The sequence below is a fragment of the Myotis daubentonii genome, chromosome 2 (assembly GCF_963259705.1).
Source record: "Myotis daubentonii chromosome 2, mMyoDau2.1, whole genome shotgun sequence".
NCBI lineage: Eukaryota > Metazoa > Chordata > Mammalia > Chiroptera > Vespertilionidae > Myotis > Myotis daubentonii.
Genome location: NC_081841.1, coordinates 5,891,617 through 5,917,509, shown reverse-complemented (window position 1 = coordinate 5,917,509; position 25,893 = coordinate 5,891,617). Strand labels below are relative to the sequence as shown.

Genomic DNA, 25,893 nt, shown 5'->3' with positions numbered 1-25,893 from the left:
TTAGTTTACCATTTCTCAGGATCACTGGCCTTCCTTGCCTGATGTTCAGTGTTTTGAAATATATTTTGTCCGTATTTTTAGTTGTTTCAGGTGCAGGGTACATCTGGTCCCTCTCCCTCCATGTTTTCTGGAAGTGGCAGTCCTGCATTTTCTTGAAACATGTAAGGAATCATTTAGGAATTGCTCTCAGAATATGAAACATTCTTTGGAATTTCCGTAGAGGAAAACCTTCATTCTTTCAAGGTTGATTTGATTTTGGGGGGCAACCAAGAATCATTTTTCAGGTCTGGTTAAATGATTTGTCTGGCTAATACTGTTGGGGGTCCAAAATGAGTTCAGAGTTATGAGGCAGATTTCCTTGTGTGATTTGATTTGTAAACTAGTTTGAAAGCAAAATAGGAGTTGCAAAATATTTTCAGTGATGGCAACCTAATTAAAATAAATTTGAAACTTCTTAGGGGGGTATATCTTGAAAAATAACATTCATTTGAATGTTTATGTATTTATTGGTATATATTAAGTATCAGTTTGTATTTACAACTTGCACTTAACTGCTTTTTAGTAAGCTTTCTTTAAAAAAAAATGTTTTTATTGATCTGAGAGAGAGAAAGAGAGAGGGAGGAAGAGAGAGAAACATCAGTCAGCTGCTTCCTGCATGCCCCCCACTGGGGACTAGCCTACATACAACCCAGGCATGTGCCCTGACCAGGAAAGACACCTACAACCTCTGGGTGCCCGGGTTGGACACCCAACCAAATGAGCCGCAGCAGTCAGGGCTTAGTAAGCTTTCTTACATTGTTTTTATATGATACAGATCTCTCTCCAGCTGATGTCTGGATACTTTTGTATATTTCCTCACTACATTGCACTCAACTGTGGAAACTCAAGTCATGATGGTAGACTAGCTAATTTCTGTGTAAGGAAACTAAGATCACTCTGTCACAATACATTTCATGATATAAAGGAAGTAAAATTGGTTTCTGATATCTGTACAGCATTATTAATACCTTCATAATTTAAATTTAAAGTTATTCATATAAGATGCTGAATTCCAGAGCATGAGCACATACCTGTATCTGGCTTACACTAGGAATTATGTGAATGACCTAGTTCAAAGAGAGATGCCTTAAATCTGGGTCTGTTAAGTAATTAACCAAGGAATATCCTTAGAACCTAGTAGATTGGTGTATGTATACTACATTAATGCAACCTTATATAATTCTTTGGGGAGGAGGTAAAATTCTTTTCCTAAAGTCTTTGTGTTTTTTTTGTTTGTTTTTTTTGTTTTTTTTGCTCTACCGAACTCTTTGTTTTTTAGCATCTAAATGTCCCATTAGCCCCACTCTCATCCCCCAATTAGGTAACATGGACTTTTTAAAAAATTCTTACCTGAGAATATGTGTGTTTTTTAAAAATTGATTTTAAAGAGGAAGGGAGAAAGAGAGAAGCATCGATATAAGAGAGAAACATAGATTGGCTGCCTCCCATACATGCCCCAATCAAGGATCAAACCTAAAGCCTACATATGTGTCCTGACTGGGAATCAAACCCACAACATTTTGGTGTACAGAACGATGCTCCAATTAGCTGAGCGACCTGGTCAGGGTGAAACAAGGACTTTTAAAAAATATTCTTAATGGATTAAATTTTTAGATTTTTAGCTTTCAACTTTGGTTTTCTTTAACTTTATAATTTAGCTAATTGAACTTATAGCTTTATAGTTCTTTTATAATAAATCTTATAGTAGAGAGTTTGGATACTCTTTAACTTAACATGTATCCTCTGGGCTTGCTCTTTATCCTCGATGGTCTTGTACCTTAGTACCTTTTTGTCATGCTCCTCTTCCTCTTCCTCTTCCTCTTCCTCTTCCTCTTCCTCTGCCTCTGCCTCTGCCTCTGCCTCTGCCTCTGCCTCTGCATTACATGAGCTAAGATAGGAGAGAGGAGGGTTTATTTGCCTTCCAGGCCTTGCTTTTTCCTCAGACAAAACTCCAGCTCCTTGCCGTCTAGTGCATAGCCATCTGCTGCCTAGCGACATTGGTCTTGAAGCAATGCATGCAAGAAGCTTGCCCTGCTGGAACTACTCTTTTAGAAGACTGCTGATTGTGGCCTGATTTCCCCATTCATCGTATTTCTTCTGAGTTTTCTTTGATTGTTTTTTGTTTAAAATCTCTTCCTCCTCGGGGATCAGCTTGGCCCCTTCTTTAGGCCAGGGCCAGTGCATGGTAGGATCGTACCGCTGTTCGTCCGATGTGCTGTCAGTGAGCATGGTGCATTTCTTTACTAGGGTCTTGGTGCGGATCACTTCATTGTTGGATGCTTTGTAGACAATATCAATAGCCCTTGTTTTGCATGTACAACACTCCAAGGCCCAGGAGAAGTTTCCCATGTCCAGTCTTAAGGCATGGTACTTCTGATTACCTCCTGGCACATGGACTGTGTATTCGGTGGGGGCCAATCTTAGTGTTGGCAGCAGGGCATCCTAATATCTCATCTTTTGCATCTTTTTTTAATGATATAAAGCAGGGTACATTTTATATTCCCATAATAGAGAAACTGATAACCTATTTTATATATATGAGAGCAGCACAATTCACCATAGCTAAGATTTAGAAACAGCCTAAGTGCCCATCAGCAAGTTGAGTGGATTAAAAAACTGTGGTACCTCTCACAATGGAATACTATGCTGTGGTAAAAAAGAAGGAATTCTTACCATTTGCAACAGCATGGGTGGAACTGGAGTGCATTATGCTAAGCAAAATAAGCCAGTCAGAGAAAGATAAATATCACATGATCTCACTCATTTGTGGAATATAATGAACAACCTAAACTGATGAACAAATCTTTTTGCATCTTTTGTTGGGGCTTTCTCTTGCCCCAGGTATTGCTGCGCTTGTGCCTGTTGTCCTGAGAGATGCCCATGGCTTGGCACAGGCTAGAAAGAGTAAACACAAAGAGTCATGATCCTTGTCGTCTTTTATTTTTTATCCTCTTTCAATTCTGTTTTAAGTAAAAGGAAAACTATAGTGGGAAATTTTTCTTTTAAATCCAACTTTACCCTGAAGTTCTTTATTTTTATTTTTAATTAATTTAGAATTCCATATTATCAGTGATGTTTTTATATGTACTATTTTTGATGCCGCATGTTTTCATGGATATTTAAAACCATAAATTAGTAAATAATACTTGTAAAGATAGCATTGTCCTTTGATTCCAAGATGTAGCAACAACCAATTTTTTTAAAATATGTTTTATTGATTTTTTACAGAGAGGAAGGGAGAGGAGTAGAGAGTTAGAAACATCGATCAGTAGCCTCCTGCACACTCCCCACTGGGGATGTGCCCGCAACCAAGGTACATGCCCTTGGCCGGAATCGAACCCGGGACCCTTGAGTCCGCAGGGCAATGCTTTATCCACTGAGCCAAACCAGTTAGGGCGCAACAACCAATTTTGCTACTAAGATTGCGTTGGGTGTTTTGGATTATTTTTCAGTCTTTAGTTTCTTTGAGCTTCCTTTAGACAGAAATAATTGGGGGTTCTTCTCTATCCCACACATTTATTAAGAGAGGTTTTCACTGCTTTCATGTCTACCAGTTGTGAAATGAGGTTCCTGTTTGGCTGCATTGTTTCTAGCATTGGTTAGTTGTGTTTGTGAGAGAGTGGGGGAGGGAGGCAGGATTGATTGGTGTATAGTAAAAAATAATGAAAAACAAAAATTAACCAATTTTATTTTATGTAGATACAAGGGCTTAAGATATAGTACTGTATTTATGTTTATTAAAATGTTCATTTTGTCCCTATTTTTCATGGGAAATCTTCTAAATTATTCTTCATTATAGTTAATTATAGGTTCTTAGTAGTCTTATATCTTAGTTCTTGGCTTTAGTCTGGTTTTACAGTTTTCTTTCTATAATAGAGACCTTTGAGTTTTGCAAGCTTTGTTATCATTTGTCATTTAGTCACACTCTATATTAGAATTGATACATCACTGGGCTAAAATATATCGTTTTGCTTACTTGTACACGTTCTATTTCTTGACTTTTATTTTGTGTTCTGTTTCTTGATAACAACTCAGATTTTATGACTTTTTAAAATTTTAATTATTTAAATGATTTAAATTGGTACTTATTAACTTTTTAAATCAATGTTCCTTTTTAATACATTGAGAAAATCTCATGCCCTTTGTTTTGTTTTTAACATGAGCAAGAAAAAATCAAAGCATATTGACAGACGTCTGCGTTTTTAACTTTACTATCTTTATCCCATTCAGATACCATCCTATTGCCAAAGGTCAATTGTAATGTTGTCTTCAGAGAGAGGTTGACTTAAAATAATGTCGAAGTGGTATAAAATATTCTAACAATACAGTTGTAGATTTATAGAAATTCAAAGTAGAATGTTTTAATAGTGATAAGTTTTTTAAAAAGAAATGAATTAGTTCACATTAATTTATTAAGATATTTTTAGAAAACTATTATATATTTCAGTGGAGGTCAGCAGGACCTTTTTAATAAAAACCCATTTTTAGATCCGTAGTCCCTTACTGGAAAGCTAGTAAGGTGCATTTAACATATATTATATAACGTCCCTGCAGAGTCAGGGGCAGCACTTTAGAGTCAAATACACTTGAATTTCGGCAGCCAAAGCTATGACTATCCTTGCTTTAGTAGGTAGACTATAAATAGTCTCATGTTAGTTCAGGTCAGGTTTTGCTGCCAATTAGATTCAGATCAAGTTTTGCCACAAAATGAATTACAGAAAACGTTTGGTTTTCAGAAGTTTTTGGATTTTGGAATTATGGCTAAGGGATCATGGACCTGTATTTATTTTCTTAGCTCTAATGTTTGGTTACTTTTGTTGCCTTCAGAAAATGAAACCTGTTTTCCTTTTTTTCTTCTACAGGATGTGAGATTAAATCTGTTCTCTACAGGCCGGTTAATAGAAATTAGGACACCTCTTCACAAAGCTTGATACCTTAGGCAGCTGTCACTGTCACGTGACACTTCACAATTCACTGGCTTTATGTGAAGAATCTTATAGTTCCCTTCTCCATTCTCCTTGGAGAAGTGCTCTGTGGTGATAAATAATAAGGAAAAGAGGTTTAAAATGTGCAGTACTTCACATAGTATATATCCTAACTCATGTAGTAAGGTTTCACAGGGAATACCATGCTTTCTCTGGCTTGACCTTTCCTGTTATCAATTTATGTGGTAGCTTAACAAAGAAATCTTTCTAAAAAGAATACATGGTTATGGTAAAACAAAAATCCAAATGGTGCCCTAACCGGTTTGGCTCAGTGGATAGAGCATGGGCCTGCGGACTGAAGGTTCGATTCCGGTCAAGGGCATGTACCTCGGTTGCGGGCACATCCCCAGTGGGGGGTGTGCAGGAGGCAGCTGATCTATGTTTATGTTTCTCTTTCATCAATGTTTCTAACTCTCTATCCCTCTCCCTTCCTCTCTGTAAAAATTCAATAAAATATATATTTTTAAAAAAATCCAAATGGTACAGAAGCATAAGTAAAAGGAGAAGCTTTCTCCTCCCCTGTGTCTCTCCTTACCCAACCAGCTTTTGATCACTTGTTTACTAGTTCTTCTTAGGAGTTTGGCTCCTTTTTGGCTAATTGTTTTTTAAGTTCAGACATTACATGGGACATTTTAGAAAATTCCGATTAAGCATTATAACCCCACTTGGACTGATTTTATGTTCATTGTTTGTTAAACTTTTGAGATGACCTTTTCTATTCTAGCGGGGATGTATAAATTTTATTTCTTTTTTTAAAAAAATATATTTTATTGATTTTTTACAGAGAGGAAGGGAGAGAGATAGAGAGTTAGAAACATCGATGAGAGAGAAACATCGATCAGCTGCCTCTTGCACATCTCCTACTGGGGATGTGCCCGCAACCCAGGTACATGCCCTTGACCGGAATCGAACCTGGGACTCTTCAGTCCGCAGGCCGACGCTCTATCCACTGAGCCAAACCGGTTTCGGCATAAATTTTATTTCTAACGCTATTGTTTCTTCAAACTGCATAGTTTTGAGATGTTAAACATGTTTAAAATATTAATTTTGTACCAAATTGAGTATTATCCATACACAGAAGTAGAAATACAATGACTTACTGATTTATTTAGCAACATCAATTCAAAAATTGCACATAATATTTGATAGCATGTACTTTTAAGGAGCATTCACTTATTTTTATAACTTTATTTTTATTGTTCAATATCTAGTTCAGATATTCTCATTTCTCCCCTTTTAGTCCCCCCTTCCCTCTAGCCATCACCTCATTGTTGTCTGTGTTTATGGGTTAGCCAAAGGAGTACTTTTATTTGTTTGTTTTTGTCCTCACCCAAGGATATGTTTATTGATTTTAGAGAGAGGAAGGGGAGAAAGAGAGAGGGAGAGAGAGAAGAACACCGATGTAAGAGAGAAACATTGATTGGTTGTCTCCTATATGTGCCCCAAACTGGGATCAAACTGGAAACCTAGGTATGTGTCCTGATTGGAAATCAAACCCCAAACCTTTTGGTGCACAGGATGATGCTGCAACCAACTGAGCCACCGGGTCAGGGCAGGAGCACTTACTTTTATAGAAGGGGGCGTGTTGGCTCATTGGCCAACTCAGTGGTTCTCAAGATAAGCATATAGGCAACGGAATGCAGATAACTATCCCAGTGATGTCCCATGAATATTATTGAAATTGTTCATGTTCTTAAACCCATGATAAATATAAGGACACAGTGCATCTAAACATGAATGTCTTCTGGGGAAAGTATAAATTTTTGTTTTATATGGACTCCAGATTGTTTTATTGTTTAGATCAAGAAACACTAATTGAGTACTGTGTCAAGAACTGGCTTCATAATAGAGAGCTTGAGACATTCCAGAGAACTGTCCCAAGATTGCTAGGAAAAAAACTTGACAACCACTTGTCCTAAGTCATATAAGGCTATTAGATATTCCCTTTTAAATGAGGGTGTGCCTAATAAGTATTAGGTGAAATATATTCAACTTAAGGTCATTCATTCTCAAATTACTTGGTCCAAATCCCTAAATGGCAATTCCCCCACCCCCATAGGTGTGGTTTTTGTACCCAGTACCTTTTATGTGGGATAATAGAAATAGTCATCAGTGTTCCAGGTGGCCTGTTTTCTAGCTAAGAGACTCAGACTCTGTGTTTTTGCTAAGTGTGTACAGACTGCTTTTTTGTTAAGTGAAGGTCAAGAACTCTGTCTTTCTTTGTCCTCTTTTCCTGGAGTCTTGTTGGGATTCAACATTCTGCATTGGATAGGAGCTTCTCTGACATGGCCGAGAATTGTGGGAGCTGGACTAGAGATTTCTAAGGACCTCATGGCAAAACTTTGGCTGGTGGAGTAGAAGAATCTAGTGGCCTCTTTCCTTTTAGTGGGATTTTGGAGGGGCTGGGAATGGGGTCTGTTGTATAGCAAAGAGTCCCTAGTCATTAAATAAGGAAAAAACGATGGAAAGGAAACTTGACTATAAAATTAATGTAGTAGAAATAAAACTATTAAGTGGGGCTAACATAAGAGAATAATAAATAAAAATTTGTTATAATGTCAGGAAAGAAAAAAGTCTCAAGTAGTAAAGAGCCAATTAGCAGATTAAACAAATAAAAAATATCAAATTTTTAAATAGAGCTGATTATCAGGTAGAGCTTAAAAGAGTAATATAATTGTCCTTTCTGATAGAAATAATGTAAGCTAATAATTTCAGAGTAAATAATGGACATAGATATGGAGAAACTTTTGTTTTTAAAGCATGAAACCCGTACATTGACTGCCTGTGTGTGCAGCCATTCGTTTTGGTCTTGCCTTCTGGAATAACCTAGAACATGGCTGTTTGTTCTTCACATGAAAGTTCTTCATATGTCCCTCTTTCAGTATTAACCGGACTTCCCCCCCCCCAGTGACTTCTCATAGAAGCTTCTGTTTACCTGTGGCCTAGCTTCTTTTTATTTCAGTTCATCTGGTGTTATACATACAATTCACAGACAATAGAAGGAGTTGACTACTGATTCACACAGCAACGTGGCTGAATCTCAAAAATACGCTGAGTGAAAGAAACCAGTAGAAGCAAAGAAAGTGCATGCTGTATGATTCCATTTACATGAAACTCTAAAGAAGACAAATCTCTAGTGACAACAGGCAAATCAGTGGTTGCTTGGGGTTGTCTGTGGGTGAGGGTGATTGACTGAAATGAAGCACAAGGAAATTTTAGGAATGATGTTCTTTATCTTGGTGGTGGTAGTTACATGGTGTATAAACTTGTCAGCTTTTATCAAACTGTACACTTAAGAAGGTACATTTTATTGTGAAAAATCTCAAAAAAGTTGATTAAAAATATAGAGTTCTCAGAAATGAATGTGATACTAGCTGCAGTTTCCCCAGTACAGAATATAATTGAACTATTACTTCTCTCTATCTGGATACCTTACATCCCTATTAATAATTTACTAGTTTTGCCCTGGCCAGTTTGGCTCAGTGGATACAGCATTGGCATGTGGACTGAAGGGTCCTGGGTTCAGTTCCAGTCAAGGGCATGTACCTTGGTTGCATGCTCGATCTCTGGCCCTGGTCAGGGCTTGTGTGGGAGGCAACCACTTGATGTTTCTCTCTCACATATATGTTTCACTCTCTCTTTCTCTCCCCCTCCCTTCCACTCTCTCTAAAAATCATGGAAAAATATCTCCAGGTAAGGATTAACAAAAACAAAAATAATTTACCAGTTTTAAGGAACTCCTTCATATTGCTGATACACTGTAAATCATACTTCACTGAAACCTCTTTCATATGTGTTATTATCAACCCAAGTATAACTCTTCTAACTTTTACAATTGATTCTTTTTCTTTAAGATTTTATAAATTTAGTGACTTGAGAGAGAGAAGAGGTGGGGGGAGGTGGGGGGGGGGAGAGAGAGAAAGATTGATTGATTGATTGATCCACTAATTTATGCATTCATTGGCTGATTCTTGTATGTGCCCTGACCAGAGTTCGAACCTGAAACCTTAACATATCGGGACAATGCTCTAACCAACTGAACTACCCAGCTAGGGTACTACCATTAATTCTTAAAATATATTCTCTGTGCTCCCAGACCATTTTGTTCAAACACAGCACTGTGATAATAGTATTTGCCTCATTGTGTTGAGGTTTTTCTATTTAAGTATCTGCCTCTCTGATTAGACACTAAGGCCCATGCAGAGCCTTAGTCCTTTTCTTTATCCATGGATTCCAGTATAGTAATTGGGTATTAAAAGCACTTAATAAATGTTGTTCAGTTAAATACTAACGGATGCAGGAATAAACTCATTTTTCAGAGCCTATATCACATATACCTCCTCTAGCAAATGTTTTCTGATCTTTTACTGCTCAAAGCTAGGTTTAGGTGTTTCTCCTGGCTGCATCACTAATACCTTTACTTATCCATCATAATATATATTATATGTCCAGTTTTCATATTTAAGGATACTCACTGTACTATTATTTATAGTAGTGTAAAATGGGAAATGGTTAAATTCTGATTCATTGTAACATTGAAATCTGTTATTAAAATAGTATTTTAAAAGAATTTTTAAACATTGGAAAATATTTCTGAAACAATGACAAGAGAAAAGAAGATGCAAAAGACTATATATTTAAATTTCCTGGTTTTAAGAAAAGTAAAATTATTTGTATACACATAGAACATGGAAAAAAGACCAGTAGATTATAGATGTTAGGAGTGTGGGAAGGGGTAGTATTAGAGATTTTATTCTTTCTTTTTCTTTTTTTATACTTTTCAGAAAACATGTTACTATAAACAGGAAAAAAGTTATTAAAAGTGTAATTCAGAGGAGACTGAGACATGACAACTAATGTAACGAGGGATTCTGGAACAGAAAACGGACATTCATGTAAAAACGGGGGACATCAGATTAAAGTCTATAATTAATGTTTTGTAGCACTGTTAATTTCCTAGTTTCACTGATTGTACCATGGTTACATAAAGTATTAATGTTAGGGAAAGCTGGATGAAGATGCTATGAGAACTCTCTATAATATCTTTACAACTCTTCCATACTAAAAATATATCAAAATAAAATGTAAAAATAATACAATTGAGTGTTAATACGATTATGCACTCATTGAAGATAGAGACTGAGTCTTACTCATCATGGCATACCTTGGTCTATATCAGGCATACTGTAGACGCTTATTAAATATTTACTAAATGAATGCATTGAGGTAAATTGTGTATTTTCTCAGTTACTATGATCCTAATTATTTTGACTTGGGCTTCAACCTCTTAAGGTGATTAAATCCTAGTGTGTCATCATCCATTCATACCCTAAGTTTTTGTTGAGTATTTACAGGTAGTATTTAATATGCTAAGCCTCACAAGCTCTCAAATATAATCCCCTGTCACTTGTGAGGTAATGAGGAGAGAAGATGTGAACAGATATTTATAACAAAGGACAACCGTGATAAGTACTACAAGAGAAGTACTTCCTCCCCCCCCCCCAAAAAAAAAAATCATATGGAGGTGGGAAGAAAACAGAGCATACTCATTCGGGAAATTAAAGAATGCTTATAGAAGGAATGCTTATTTGAATAGGAAGTGAAATTTTGAATTTATGGTCGTAAAATTTTACCATATTTCAGGAAGAAAGGTGAATACTTACATATTTAAAATGTAGCATTTGATTAAGATATTTGGAAAGAGATGTGTCTTTCACTGACTTGAGTCATACAGAGAACCAGTCCTTCACTTTCTGCTTATTTCTGATGGCAGGGATAAGGAGAGAAAAGGAGTGGAAAGGAGAGGTGGGAGAAGCCAAAAGGAATGGCACCATCTTTTCCCCAGGATTGTGACATCCTTCATGTGTGTTTTAGAAGCGTGAGGAGTTGTGGGTTATAGAATTTTAGACATGAATCTATATTGTATAGCTTTAGTGGGGATATTTTACAGTGTTCATTATATTTATAGATGTGTGAAACACTTACTGTGTATGGTATAGTCATTTACTCATTCCACAAATATTTATTGAGTGGTTTACAAAGGAAGATGATCTCATTCAATTCCCCCTGCAGGCTCCCTGTGGGAGAGGAGTCTAGGATTATCATGGTTCTCAGTCTACAGATGATCAGGTTGCATCTTAGAGAAGTTAAGTAAGTAAATAGTTTAGTACCACACGGCTATGTGGTAATTTCTAGAACCTATGTCTTCCTTCTCAAATTAAGTGCTCTTCCCAGTCTGCCTATTAGTTACTCAGACATTTTGCTGAACATATGTTTTTGAGAGCTAAGTGAAATACTAAACAGTTTCCATTCCTGACCTTATTGAACCCAGTCAGTAGACCAAGGAAATAATTCCTTTCCAGCAGGAAGCTCGATCATTCCTTTCATATCCACCAAAACACTAGAGACTTTCTACTTCCAGTCTGTTAAGAAAGTAACAGTCTGTTGACCTTTATCCTTTTCTTAAAATAACCATTAGAAATTTTCATTTGTGAATCACAAATAGTGTGATTCAGTATTTGGCATTTGCCGGGCTACAAGAGATCTTCATTGCTTTTACTTTGTGTGATTGGAATAGAATGCAGATAACTAAAAAAGAAGTTTTTATTACATAAGTAATAAATAGTTATTGTAGACAATTTTAGAAAACACACGTTGCCCTTTATCACTGTAATCCCACTACACTGAGATAATCACTGTTAACATTTTGGTGATGGTCATTCATATATATTACACATATACGAGAGGCCCGATGCGCGAAATTCGTGCACAGGGGGGTGAGTCCCCTCAGCCCAGCCTGCACCCTCTCCAATCCAGAACCCCTCGGGGGATGTCCGACTGCCGGTTTAGGCCCGATCCCACAGTCGGACGTCCTTCTCACAATCTGGGACCACTGGCTCCTAACTGCTCACCTGCCTGCCTGCCTGCCTGATCACCTCTAACTGCCCCCTGATGGCCTGGTCACCCCTAGCTGCCTGCCAGCCTGCTTGCTCCTCACTGCCCCCCTCTGCCAGCCTGGTTGCCCTTCACTGCCCCCCCCCCCGCTGGCCTGGTCACCCCTAGCTGCCCTCTCCCCCCTCCACTGGCCTGGTCACCCCACGCAGCCTGCTGTTCTGTCATTCGGTCACCCCTCACTAATCCCCCTGCCGGCCTGGTCGCCCCACACAGCCCACTGCTCAGTCGTTTGATCGTCCCTCCCTAAACCCCTGCTGGCCTGGTTGCCCCATGCAGCCTGTTTGGTCATCCGTTCGGTTTCTGTTGCCATGGTCGCTTAGGCTTTTATATATAGAGATAGAATAAACTTGCTTAATTAGACCTGCTTTCTGATTTAGCTTTTCCAGCCCAGTGAAGCACCCCAACTTCTCTTTCAGGTAATTGTCAGCAACACAGCAGTAAATATCAACACGAAGCAGATTATTATTGTAGATCACACAGGGAGAACAAAGGGTAAAATATTTAACTGCAGCAGTGTTTGACTATATTCTGTGCAATGAGAAAACCTGAAGTCATTTTCAAGTTCCACCATTTCTTCTTTTCAGTCAGGTCAAATTTCTAAACTTTCTAAATCTCTGTTTTCCGGCTAGTGAAAAGAAAATAGGATTCTACCAAGTCTCCTATCTACATACCCCAGGACTTCTGTAAGGATCAAATGAGATGGGGCACGTGAAAATGTTTCACAGACATTTGGTTAAAGTGTAAAATGTTTGTACCTGGCTATAAAGCAAGTCGTGTTCCTGGGCTGAAAAAACTCCAAGGAGGCTAGTCACTAGGAAGAGGAAGCAGGGCGTTGCTATGTGACGTCATTACCTGGCACCCACAGTGACCATTTCTGGGCTGGGCTGGACTGTGGGCCACATTTTGTGCCATGGGGTCTTGGCAGCGTTGGCTGCAATTTGGTGAGGGGTCACTCTGGGGTGGTGCAGGAGCCTGTGTCCCACTTGAGTGAAGCTGAGTGTTGGTTTGTGGGCACCAGGTTTGTGGTGCTGGCCAGTGCACGTCACGGCAGCTCCTGCGTTGAGCTTCTGCCCCCTGGTGGTCAGTGTGCATCATAAGGACCGGTCGGACAGTCAGAGGGACACTTAGCACATTAGCCTTTTATATGTGTACACACATACATACATACATACACACACACACATACATAACATGATATATATAACATATACTAGAGGCCTGGTGCACAAAAATTTGTGCACTTGGGGGTAGGGGGTCCCTCAGCCCGGCCTGTGCCCTCTCGCAGTCTGGGACCCCTCGGGGGTGACCACTTGCTGGCTTAGGCCTGCTCCCCGGGGGATTGGACCTAAGATGGCAATCAGACATCCCTCTGGCAGCCCGGCAGCCCTCGGGGGATGTCCACTTGCCAGCGGGGAGCAGACCTAAGCTGCAGTCAGACATCCTTAGCGCTGCTGAGGAGGCAGGAGCGGCTCCCACCACCACCACTGTACTGGCAGCCATCAGCCTGGCTTGTGGCTGAGCAGAGCTCCTCCCATGTGAGAGCACCCTGACCACCAGAGGGCAGCTCCTGCATTCATCGTCTGCCCCCTGGTGGTCAGTGTGTATCATAGTGACCAGTCATTCCCAGTCTTTCTGCTGTTAGGGTCAGTTTGCATATTACCCTTTTACTATATAGGATAGAGGCCTGGTGCACGGGTGGGGGCTGGCTGGTTTGCCCTGAAGGGTGTCCCGGATCAGGGTGGGGGTCCTGCTTGGGTGCCTGGCCAGCCTGGGTGAGGGGCTGAGGGCCGTTTTCAGGCTGGCGGGTGACTGAAAAGAGGTCCCAGCCTCTTTTTTTTTTTTTTTTTTTTATTCTGGGATTTATTTACCTTCTATAGCTGTCATTGGAGCTGAGAGCCGGCTTTAGCTCTGAGGCCCAGCTCTAGCTCTGAGACCGTGGCTGGCTGAAAGCAGGTATCTGGGTTTGTTTAGCTTCTATAATTGAAACTCTGTTGCCATCACTGGCGCTCTAAGCTCTGTGGCCCCAGCTGGCTGAAAGCAGGTCTCTGGGGTTTGTTTAGCTTCTATAATTGAAACATTGTTGCTTCCGGAGCTCAGAGCTGGGCCGCAGCAGGCGGGGAACCTTGGCCTCCTCCATCACTGGAGCAAGCAAGCCTCATTTCACTTCAGCTGCGTGGCTGCCGGCCGCCATCTTTGTTGGCAGTTAATTTGCATATCCTGCTGATTAGCCAATGGGAAGCGTAGCGGAGGTATGGTTAAATACCATGTTTGTCTATTATTAGGATAAATTTTATGTATAGATTTTTTTCCACAAAAGTGAGCAGTACAATACATAATTGCATCAAGGTCTGCTTTATCTACTCAGTATATATTGTGAACATTTTTCCATATTAATAAATAGACTTTATTTTTAATGGCTGCCTTGCATTTCATTATATGGATATATAATAATTTCCCTTACTGATTCTAGCATATTTCCAATTTATTATTGACATCAGTGTAATGAGTACATATATCTTTATACACATCCATAGTTAATTAGCTGTCTTTCTATAGGAAGAATTGCTGGGTCACAGGATATATGTGTGTTTTTTAACGCTCTAAAAGTACACATTGTCAAGCAAAAGTTTAGATATAGTAAGTGAAAATTTATCTCATGAAGTTTCCATACTACTTTCCTACATGAAGACTTTTTATTAAAGTACTTCTTCAGTCTCAGTAAAATTACTAATCACTGATTAATGCTACTGAACATCAATGTGCATTTTTTTAAATGAAGACTTTTATTTTAAAAAGGTCTCTCTTTTAAGCCTCTCCCTATTTCTAGGAGCTCTGGTATGCTTCTAAGGGGATTTACAGAGCTCCCCAGGTAGTCCTGACTAGCAGAAAGGTGTTGGGAGTACTGCGTTGGACCTGTGCTTCCTGTTTTTTCAACAGGGTGGACTTGATAATCTTCATGTTGGTACACAAGCCACATTAGTCTGCCACCAGAACAACATTTCTTTAAAGTCTCCTGTTTTAACTGAAAAATTCCTATAAAATTTTTATTCTATTTCATAAAATGTTATTTTATAAATAATTTTATGGCCTTATTATTTATATTTAACTAGAGGCCCAATGCATGAAATTCATGCAAGGGGCTTGACCCCGGCCACTGCAGTGGCTGCCTCGGCCCCCTCCACGGCTTCGTCCTGAAGATCGTCTGGTCTAATTAGCATATTACACTTTTATTATTATAGAATCCAAATCTTATATAATATGAAGGCGAGGATCTAACTTGATATTTTTTCCAAATGGACAAACAGTTGTTTTTATTTGGCATTCATTAGTGATTTATCCTTTCTCCACTGATCTGAATGCCACTATTATTGTACACCAAATTCCAATGTACATATATAGGTCTGTTTCTCGGTATTGTTGAGTTATATATTCCTTTGTGAGAACCGTGCTTTTTAAATAACTGTGGCTTTGAAGCATTTTTGTCAGGCAGTTAATTTTATAGTAAACAATGTTATTGAAGATCACATCTGTACACTTGCTGCCAGCCTCATCTCTTACCACTCACACAAAATAGACTTAGACTCCCTCAAAATCTGGCCATATCTAGCTCTTGTTCCCCAAGTGTTCTTTGCTTTAGCAAACAGCCATGCCTTTATGCAAACCACTCCCTTTGCCTACTTTTTCCTTCTAATATGGTTAATTTGTCCTTCAAGATCCAGCAAAGGTTCATCCCTTCTGTGAAGCTTTCCTAGATTCCCCTCAGGCTGCAAAAACAAAAATTAAAAACACACACAAATCTTCCTCCTTTATGTCTTCATAGTGCTTCATGTATAATTTTTTCATAGTGTTTTTCATCTCTTGTCTCATATCCAAAGCTCCTAGCACAATGTTATTCATTGTACCCAGTTTTTAAAAATAAAACAGAAATTCCTCGAAGTATCCTGGGTATACCATGTTCCTTCAAGTGCCTACATATTTGTTTGCACATACTATTTCCTCAGACTGTATCTCCTAGCAATTTCCTGCTTAAACTTTCAGACTCTGCTCAGGGATCACCTCTAAGGAGACCTTTTACCTTTTTACTCTTCATATTTCGCTGCTTACTTCCATCATGCCTTACGCATGCCTCTTGTAACGTTTTCCATAGTGCTCCGTTGGGTAGTGCACATCTGGAAGTACAGTGCTATTTAGTCGTTAGCTTTAGAATGAAATATTAAGTTCTATATCTGATTTTACCACTTTCCAGCTTTGTAACCTGCTACCAAGTATTTAACCTTCATAAGCCTCAGTTTCCTTAGGTGCAAGATGGGTATTATAAATACTTTCTTATAGGGTTGCAGTTGGATTAAGTGAGACAATACCTCTGAAATGCTTAGCCCTATATCCAGAACATAAGTGGCCGTGAATAAATACTACTTCTTCTTATATCTTTCTCCACTCGACTTTGTATAAGACTTTCTCTTATTTATCGTTGAAACCCAATGCTTAGCACAGAGCCTGGCAGCAAGTAGACTGATGAATAAATTACCAACTGAGTCCTCAAAACTCTTCCCTCCTTGTTTTGCTTTTCTCAGTTGTGCCATCATCTTTAGAGTAATCTTGAATTTTCCTTCTCATTGAAAACAAAAAATTTGTTGAGTGTTTATGATGAGTACAAGGTCCTGGATGAAGAAGAGAAAAAGATACAGTCTCTATCCATTGGAGCTTCCAGTATAGCAGGGAAAGTAGTTAAAATATAAAAGAAAAATGCTATAGTCTGTGGTCTCATTATATTGTTTGCTTTACTTTTGTTTATGTGCATAATTTTTCAAAATAAGTTTTAAAATAAATATATAAGTAATTATAAAATGTTATATGCTATGAAAAATGAATAAAGGCTGCCTTAAAATTTTCAGGGAGGACCATCATAGATCAAGTGCTCTGGGGAGTTTACATTTAAGCTGAGACATGAGATTGAGAAAGAGCCACTATGCTCCACTAAGAAAGAAAGAATGCTGCCAATTAGTTGTAAGATATAAGATGGAATTAACTATAAAAACTGTCTGGACTTCACAGATGTTAACATGTAAAGAAAAAAAATGTACATTTCAGAATTGGTGAAATACAGTATTTTGATAGTAAATACTCATGAATTGCAGGAAAAAATTATCTGAAAATAATAATAAAAACAAACAGTTTGAATGAGAACTTGATGAGATAAATATGCATTACCCATAGCTGGAGAGTTTGTGTATAAAATATTGAAGGTTAAGACAACTGTTTTACTTTTATTTCTTCAGAAGTGAATGTGAACTGCCCTTGAGAAGGATTAAAATTTTCCCAGTGGCTGTTACTTAAACAAAAAATGTTCTTTAACATCAAATTAGTAGGCACTAGCTATAGAAAGGACAGATGTTGAATGTACAACATATTTGATAAAACAGTAGTTTAATGTGCAGCTAAAATAGTAGCATTCTTCTGCAGGTATTTTTTTTTAAATGTTTTCCATTTTCTTTTCACTCTGGGTTTTGATTACCACATCCATGTAGTTGAGAGGAGATTATTGCTAATTTCATGTGAACTTGGAGTTGGTCTGTTTTAGTTGGTCTTGTTGCTGATGATACTGCAATCTGTATCAATGCATATAAGCCATCAGTACTCTTTCCAAACATTTTGATTTGGTGAGATCATCTCAAATCATTATGAAGCTTCTAGCTAGAGTGCTGTCATTTAATGATATACAGTCTAGAAATCTTTACAACTATGTTTCCACAAAGAAAAAGAAGACTATACTCAGTTATTAGGATAAATTTTTGTTCTTTGGATTACTACAGTAGCCCCATTCTTCCTCCTACCACTACATATTTTTATCAATTAGGAATAAATTAGACTATGTATAATGGAAAATCAAACGCTAACCAAATAGAGATTAATTTTCTCTTACACAATATAAAATTGAGAAGTGATCCAAAGCTCTGCAGTCACTCCACAGTGGTGTTAATGTCTCACCTTCCTACTAACCATCCTTAAATGTGTTGATGTGGGTTTTTTTGTTGTTGTTGTTAATCCTCACCCGAGGATATTTTTCCATTGATTTTTAGAGAGAGTGGAAGGGAGGAGGAGGAACAGAGAGAAAGAAACATCGATGTGAGAGAGACACATCGATTGGTTGCCTTCTTCACACACCCTGACCAAGTTCGGGAATTGAGCCTGCAACTGAGGTACATGCCCTTGACCAGAACCGAACCTGGGACTCTTCATTCTGCAGATTGATATTCTACCCACTGAGCCAAACTGGCTAGGGCTGTCGGTGTGTCTCTTGATAGTGACATGGTCATTTCTCTGTGACCCCCAAACCCTCCTTTACCCGGGAAGAAGTGGAAAGGGTGAGATATGAAAGGTGTGCCTCATCTAATGATGTGCATCTCGTTGACCAGAGCTGTGATGTTGGGCCACATCTGTTTATAAGAAATGTTGGGGAATCTAGCTGAGCACAGGGTTACCCCCAACCAAATCTGGATTGCAAGAGGAAGTGTAGGCAACTACCAGCTTTTGCCATGAACCCCTTTATTGTGTGACATATAGTTTTCTAAAGCATATGCTTCATTGATTTGGCAAACATTTACCGGGTACTTGCTCTATGCCAAGCACCATGAATACAAATGTGAGTAAGGTACCCCATTTCTGCTGGAATTGATAGAGGAAGTGGATATCAAAACAAAAAATTTTAGGTACTATAACTTACAACCTCCATACTCAAGGCAGATGTGATTGAAAATTGCAGTAGTTCATCCATGTCATCGACATAACTGAGCTAAGGACTCTACCCTTTCACCTTCCATTCACTCTGACTCCCTTGCACTCCCCTGATCCCCAAACCCAAGTATTTGTATTTTATTGAATTGATTATCTTAGAAACATATAAACATAACTACCATACCAACTTCAGAAAGCACTGTCTGTCGTATTGAATACATGGATGCCCAGAATAGTCAGGGCACTAAGTGCTCTAATCGTGGCCAAAATTTTATGAGACTTAGATTATAGATCTTTAGACACTGGGTACTGCCGGGACTCCTCACACAGGGCACCACTTTGCCAGGGCTGACCAGCAGCCCCTGAACGACAGATGAACGGATTACTCCCATACAGTTTCACTGTGAAAGAGAGGGCTAAGGGGTTGCCTGGCTTAAGGGACCAAGCAGCCTCGATTGCCTGCCTCACTAGCCTTTTATTGTAGCAGCAGCTTGAGATAAAGTTTATCTTTTAGACACAATCAGTGGGCTAAGTAATCTTGGGAGGACACATGTGTTTACACTGTCCTCTAGGCAAGGGCATCCAGGGATTAAGCATAAGGATTCCAGTAAACACCCGGGGATCTGTACATGCACAGACTTGTTTGGAAAGGTCAAGGAATAATTAGGGGCACCGCCTTCGATACTCCCCTAAGTCGGAATACCCATAAAGAGGGCAGGCGGCCTTCCGCACACTTCCCTTTTCTCAGATTGTCCTCCTTACAAACTTTCCAACCAAGTCTCATGTAGTCCCCAACAGGGTACTACTGAAATGGTCAGTTCTTTCTCAGGAGGCCTGTGAGGACAATTATCAGCCATAAGGAGTGGTTTAAAATAAAGGTCAGACATTACCTAGTGAAGCCTAAGAAACTCTTGATGTTATGGATGATCAGAGAAGAGTTTCTGTTACTCAGGCATAGCATTGTATTTTTTTTTTTTTTGAAGCGTTCAGATTTCCTGCAGAGACATGATATTTCCATTAATTGAACACTGGGTCAAACTTGCACTGGCATATAGCTGGTGTGATATTGCTGTACCTTGGCAACTTGAGTGAATTTGGGCTTGTAAGATGAATAGTGCAGCTTGATCAGGATGTTGTATGAGTACTTAATGGAACCCCATTACACCCCCACCAAAACTGGCTCTACCTCTCATGTCTTCTAAGAAATGTTCTCCCAATCTCCCCCTGCTATTGAACAGTTGTAAGTTTGTATCCAGGGGTTTCATACGATGCTGGATATATGCCAACAAATGACTATGAAAACAAGGAAAAAAATTTTTTAAAATATTTATTAGCAAAAAAAAAAAAAAAGTTAGATTTTGGTTTTTAGTGGTGGGATTGTATTTGTTAGCCTGTACATTGGCATGTGAACTTATTTTCCCACAAAGCAGTTGAAGAAATCTGTTAATTTATTTGAGCAGCTCTGTTAACATTGTTCTGAAAATAACAAGTTAGAATGTTATTTCCATGTGCTCCATCATGATAAAAGCTTTACTAATGTCAGGAAAGGTTATCAGTGGTCACCAGTAGAGACTGGGCTTTAGGAGGGATACAATGAAGGAGGGGAAGAGGTATTCCTTCCTAACCTGCTCCATCAGAGACGTCCACCCTGCCGATGGGTGGGGTGTCAGGTGGCATAGCTGGGCCATGCTTCCATCTCACTGAGGAGTTTGGACTGTATTCTCTATGGGCTGGGAAGTTTTAGAACTTTTTGAACAGACATAATTAGATTTACTTTTTATTGTAAGAGTGATTCGTGCTCTTTGTAAAGAACTTGAAGTTTATGAAGGAGAAAATGGAAAATTCCCCCACTCCACTCCTTAGCAGTACCTGTTTGTTTGTTTGTTTGTTTGTTTTTTGTATCTTCACCCGGCTGCTTGTTCCCCTCCTCTCCTTCCCATAGGTTGCCCTGACTAGAGTCGAACCCCCAGTGCAGGACCTGGAATCGAATCTGTGGTGCACAGGACAACGCTCCAACTAACTCAGCCACCCAGCTCGAGCAGCAGCACCTGTTTTTAAAGGTTGCTGTATATCTTCCCAGGCTTTCCCCCAAAAACTTTTATTCTAGCATATAGTGTATATGTGTGTGTGTGTGTGTGTGTGTGTGTGTGTGTGTGTGTGTGTGTACACCAAAGTCATGGCCCCCTGATGATGCTGTTAGGGGGCCCACGCTTTCATTTTAGATTATTCTAATGGTGTCTGGTTTGGCTTCTTTCCCCAGTTTTCCAGCCCTTTAACACCTCTTGACACAAATTAGGATTATATTGGTGAGAGTAGAAGTTGAGAGAAAGGAATAAACCTGAAAGACTTTTCAAAAGAAAGATTAATGGTCTTTGGAGACTGAGTAGATGTGAGGGACAAAGGAGCAGAAAGCAAAAGAGGCATTTTCTAAACATTGCCACCAGATTTACACTTTCGGAAACATTTCTTTCACCTTGTTGTTTCCCTGTTCAGAAATCTGCAGTAAGATAAATCTAAAATGAGTTTTATTTGAATAAAATACAACTGACAGTTGACACCCAACCAATGTGGTTTCTCCTGTTTTGTCTAAGTCAAATCTCATTATGACAAATGACTTTGCAAGTAGATCCCTGCATTACCAAATACTTTCCAAGCCCGAGCCAGTGACCTACTTTAAGCAATATCCAATTTAACAATTTCAGTTCAGCAAACTAATTTGGATAGCATTTTAGGACTTGTAGAATTTAATATGAAGTACATTTGTATAAAGAACTGTCAGTGTCTAAGGGTTAGTTTAAACCCTATTTAGAAATCCTATTTATTGTACATAGGTCATTATTCTTTTATCTCATTATATACTATGCTTTCTGTATTTACCTTTTTTTTATACTTGCTGTTTGCCCATAAAAAGGGAGGGCATCATGCCAAATATCCATGTTTGCAGTTATAAATGCAGTTGAAGCCAGTGTATGTTTGTACAGGTGGGATGGAATAAATAAATGACGGTGAAAGCCTGTTTATCAAGATAATTGTTTGTTGCTCCTAGATTGAAAAATGAGTATAGAGATGGTGCTTTGGGTTTTTTAAGATATTCAGTATGTGCCATTTCTATTTTTTTATTTTTAAAAGCTGATTTTTATTGCTTTCTTCTTGTATTATTTAACCCCATATGTTGCTGAGATTTTAAAGATGTGGGAATTACAGCTGGCTGTAAAAGAGTGCCTAATATTTGTTTTTAAAAAAACAACTTTATTGAGGTATAATTTACATACCATAAAATTCACCCGTTTTAGGTAATAGAATTAAAACATTTTAGTAAATTTACACAGTTACGTAATCATCATCACAACCCAAATTGAGACCATTTCCACCAGCCCAGAGAGACCTTGTTTGCCCATTTGCTGCTGCCAATTCTTGTTCCCACTCCCATCCCTAGGTATTCACTGATTTACTTTCTGTATAGATTTGCCTTTTCTAAAATTTTATGTGAATGGAGTCATACAATATGTGGTCTTTGGGGGATGGCTTCTTTCACTGAATGTAATGTTTTTGAGGTTCACCTATGTTGTAATATGTATCAGTAGTTCATTCCTTTTTATTGCTGAGCAGTTTTCCACTAGGTAGGTGTACCATACTTTATCAGTTCACTAGTTAATGGACATTTGGGTTGTTTCCACTTTGGGACTATTATGAATAATGCTGCTGTGAACATTCACACACACAAATGTTTGTTCTGACATTACATAAATGATTAATAACCAAATGAGAAAATCGGGAAATTTCATTGCAAAATATTTTAATCTGAAAATAAAATTCTTATCTTAGACCATATCAGATTACATTTTTACATTATATTAATTTCTTATTATCCCTTAAAGTGCTTTCCAGACTAGCAATATCATAGTAATCCTGTTGTTTTAAGGTAATAAAATCTCATATAGTAGAGATTCTCCCTTCTAAAATTTTATTTTCATAGTCATTATCATTTGAGCCTCACAGTAGCCTTACAAGAGTTAGATAGGACAAGTATTATTACTTGTCTCTCATTTGCTGCTACCAGAGGATGTCTACGCTCATATTCTGAGGTAATTGCTGTAGGAATCTCATCAAAACTATGCTTCCAGTTTGTAGTGTGCACCAAGGATAGGGTAGCGCCAAAGGACTACTCTTACATGTGGCATAGATCCACGTTTGGAATCTTTGTAGCTTATTTGTTCCACAGATACTTGTTGAACATCTAGTACCTGCCAAGCACTGTATTAGATAGGGATTGAGACCTGAAAGGTGTAACTCTTAAGAAATTAACTATGGAAACCCAGAGGAAGACTATATCTAATGTGAAGGGGCTTTGTGGATAGGGAGGAGGTTATCAGTGTATTATTGATAATAGTAATAGCTTATACCTAGTTAATAATAATAATAGCTAATGTCTAGTGTTTACTCTCTCCCAGGCATGTTCTAAGCACTTTGCTTATATTTACTCATGTCATCTTCACAGCAACCCAGTTAGGCAAGTCATATTTTTATCTTATTTTACAGATGAGAAAGCTACAACAACTAAGGTTAGCAAGTTGATCAAGGTCACACCACCAGTAAATGGCAGATCTGGAATTTGAACTAGGCAGTGTGCCTCTCTAGAATCTGTGTCTCCTGAAAAGGCCTCTCACAGTAGTTGGCATCCAGGCTGTATCTTGAATGACATTTTGTACTTTGGCAGAAGGATGATTGGGATATGTCTACATGGTTTTCTAGACAGAAATATCACAAGTAAAAGTAAAAAGACACAGGGTTGAGAGCGAGTATGAGACTACTTTTGAAGAAAGGTGGATGGCAAGAGATGAGATTAGAAAGACAAGGCTGGGTAATGAAGGGCTGGAATGCCATCTAAAGAATTTGGGTTCTACACTCCAAGTTTTAAAGTTATACCAAAGATACCACTTTCCCCTTAGTATTCATTTTGTTCGTTTTTAGGCTTTCATTCTTTTTCTTGTAAAACATATCACACGACTAGAAAAGTGCCTAATATACAAATGTAAAACTTAATGAATTATTTTAAAATAACCACCTCTGTGGTCAAGAAATAGGATGTTGCTGGGAGCCAGCAGCCCCCCCCCCCCCCCTTCTTAGTGATCTTTGCTAGTTATAGTCTGTCCCTTCCCGTTCTGCTTTTACCACCCATATACCTCTAAACATTATAGTTTGGCCGATTTTGAACACAGATTCACATGCTATTTTTATAACCTGGTCATTAGGTTTGCAAAATCCATCCCATGTTGTTCTGTGTAGCTGTTGTTTCTTTTTTATTACTGTACTAGAGGCCCGGTGCACGAAATTCATGCACGGGTGGAGTCCCTAGGCCTGGCCGGCAATCAGGGCCTATTGAGGCCATCTCGCTCAGTCCCAATCAAGGCTGGGCCGGCTGGCGCCTGCCGGCCGCTGGCCACCAGACAGGGCCTGCCGGACAGGGGAGGGACCGTGGAAGGTTTGCCAGCTGGGGGGAGGGACCGGGGGAGGTTGGCTGGCCATAGGAGTTTGGCTGTGGGAGCGCACTGACCACCAGGGGCAGCTCCTGCATTGAGCATCTGCCCCCTGGTGGTCAGTGCGCATCATAGCGACTGGTGGACCGGTAGTTCGGTCCTAACAGTCACTTAGGCTTTTATATATATAGATGGTATTCCATTTTGTGAATATGCCAGAATGTATTTATCTGTTCTATGAGAATATTTGGGTTATTCCCAGTTAGGGGCTATTTTGAATAATGCTGCTCTGAATATTTTTATATATGTCTTTTTGTGCACATGTGCATGAATTCTGTTGGGTAGATACTTGCTGGGGTCCAACCCCAGCAGGTCCAGGGGTCCCCAAAGGTGTGGACGGAGTCGGCGAAGAAGGAATGACACGGAGACAGCATTCAGTTGATCAGCAGCCTAGCCCGGATCTCTAGCCAAGTTCTGGTTAGGATCTCCAGCCAGGTTCTGTGTCCATGTTCTCTTGCTAGGTTCTCCAGCCAGGTTCTGTAGCCATGTTCCCTTGCTAGATTCTCCAGCCAGGTTCTGTCCAGGTTCTCCAGCCAGGTTCTAGTTAGGTTCTCTTGCCATGTTCTATCCAGATTCTGTCTCCAGTTTCTGTCCAGGTTCTCCTGCCATGTTCTCTCACTAGGTTCTGTCTCCAGGTTCTGTGTCCAGTTTCTGTCCAGGATCTTTTGCCACGTTCTCTCCAGCAAAGTTCTTCTGTCTCTAGGTTCTGTGTAGGTTCTGTGTCTAGGTTCTGTATCCTGTTGTCTTGTTACATCTGTATTTATACCAGTTGATTCCAATCCTATCAATCTCTATTCCAAAGGTTAGGGTGTTTCTTATCTCCATTCCAGGGAGTAAAGATTATGTAGCTTAAGCATGATTGTTCATAGTTAAAGTGATTAATTACCCTCCTGGCACTTAGTTAAGGGGTTTTATTCCCTCCCTAACTTCAGGGGAAAATCCCTACCTGGGGAAACAACCTTTCTCAGAGAGGTGACCTTGGTTAAAACACATAGTGCCAAGAAGGTGAGCAAACATATTAAGAACAGTATGCCATATATGCCAGGTCCCTTGAAACAGCAAGGATGGACCGGCTCCCGGCAGATACCTGGGGGTGGAATTGCTGGATCATGAAGTATGTCTGTGTTTAACTTTAGAACAGTAAAGCCAGACCGCATTCCAAAATGGATGTAGCAATTGACATTTTCACACAAGTAGTATATGAGAAGTCTGATTGTTCCATATCCTTGACAATACTTATTCTCAGATCTTAAAGTTTGTATTCATTCTGGTACATAATGATATATATAATTATGATTGTTTTTGGGTATTTTCCATTATGATTTTCTTTTGTATTTTTCTCACTGTTGAGGCTAGACACCTTTTCATATGTTTATTGACCATTTAGATAATATAATTTTTTGTTTGATGATGATCCTCATTGAACCTCTTGCCCATTTTTCTATTGAGTTACCTGCCTTTAAAAAAAAAACAACAAAAAAACTTGTTAGAACTCTTTACTGTTTTGAATATGAGCCCTTGATTGTTTTTATGTGCCCTGCTTTTTTACTTTCTTGAGGATGTCTTTTGATGAACAAAAATTCTGAATTTTTGTGTAATCATATTTATCTCTTTTTTGATAATAGGTGCTTTTTGTGTCCTGT

The 25,893-nt window shown here is 38.9% G+C and overlaps 2 protein-coding genes and 1 pseudogene across 9 annotated transcripts in view; 1 reads left to right on the top strand and 2 right to left on the bottom strand.

Annotated features, from left to right (window-relative positions):
- Positions 1 to 25,893, top strand: part of TNRC6B (trinucleotide repeat containing adaptor 6B) — a 244,137-nt gene that overhangs the window by 13,293 nt on the left and 204,951 nt on the right. The window lies entirely within an intron of this gene.
- RPS19BP1 (ribosomal protein S19 binding protein 1) overlaps positions 1 to 25,893 on the bottom strand; it is a 519,247-nt gene that overhangs the window by 396,360 nt on the left and 96,994 nt on the right. The gene's annotated exons all lie outside the window — the stretch shown is intronic.
- LOC132225991 (small ribosomal subunit protein eS8-like) lies at positions 1,950 to 2,921 on the bottom strand (annotated as a pseudogene).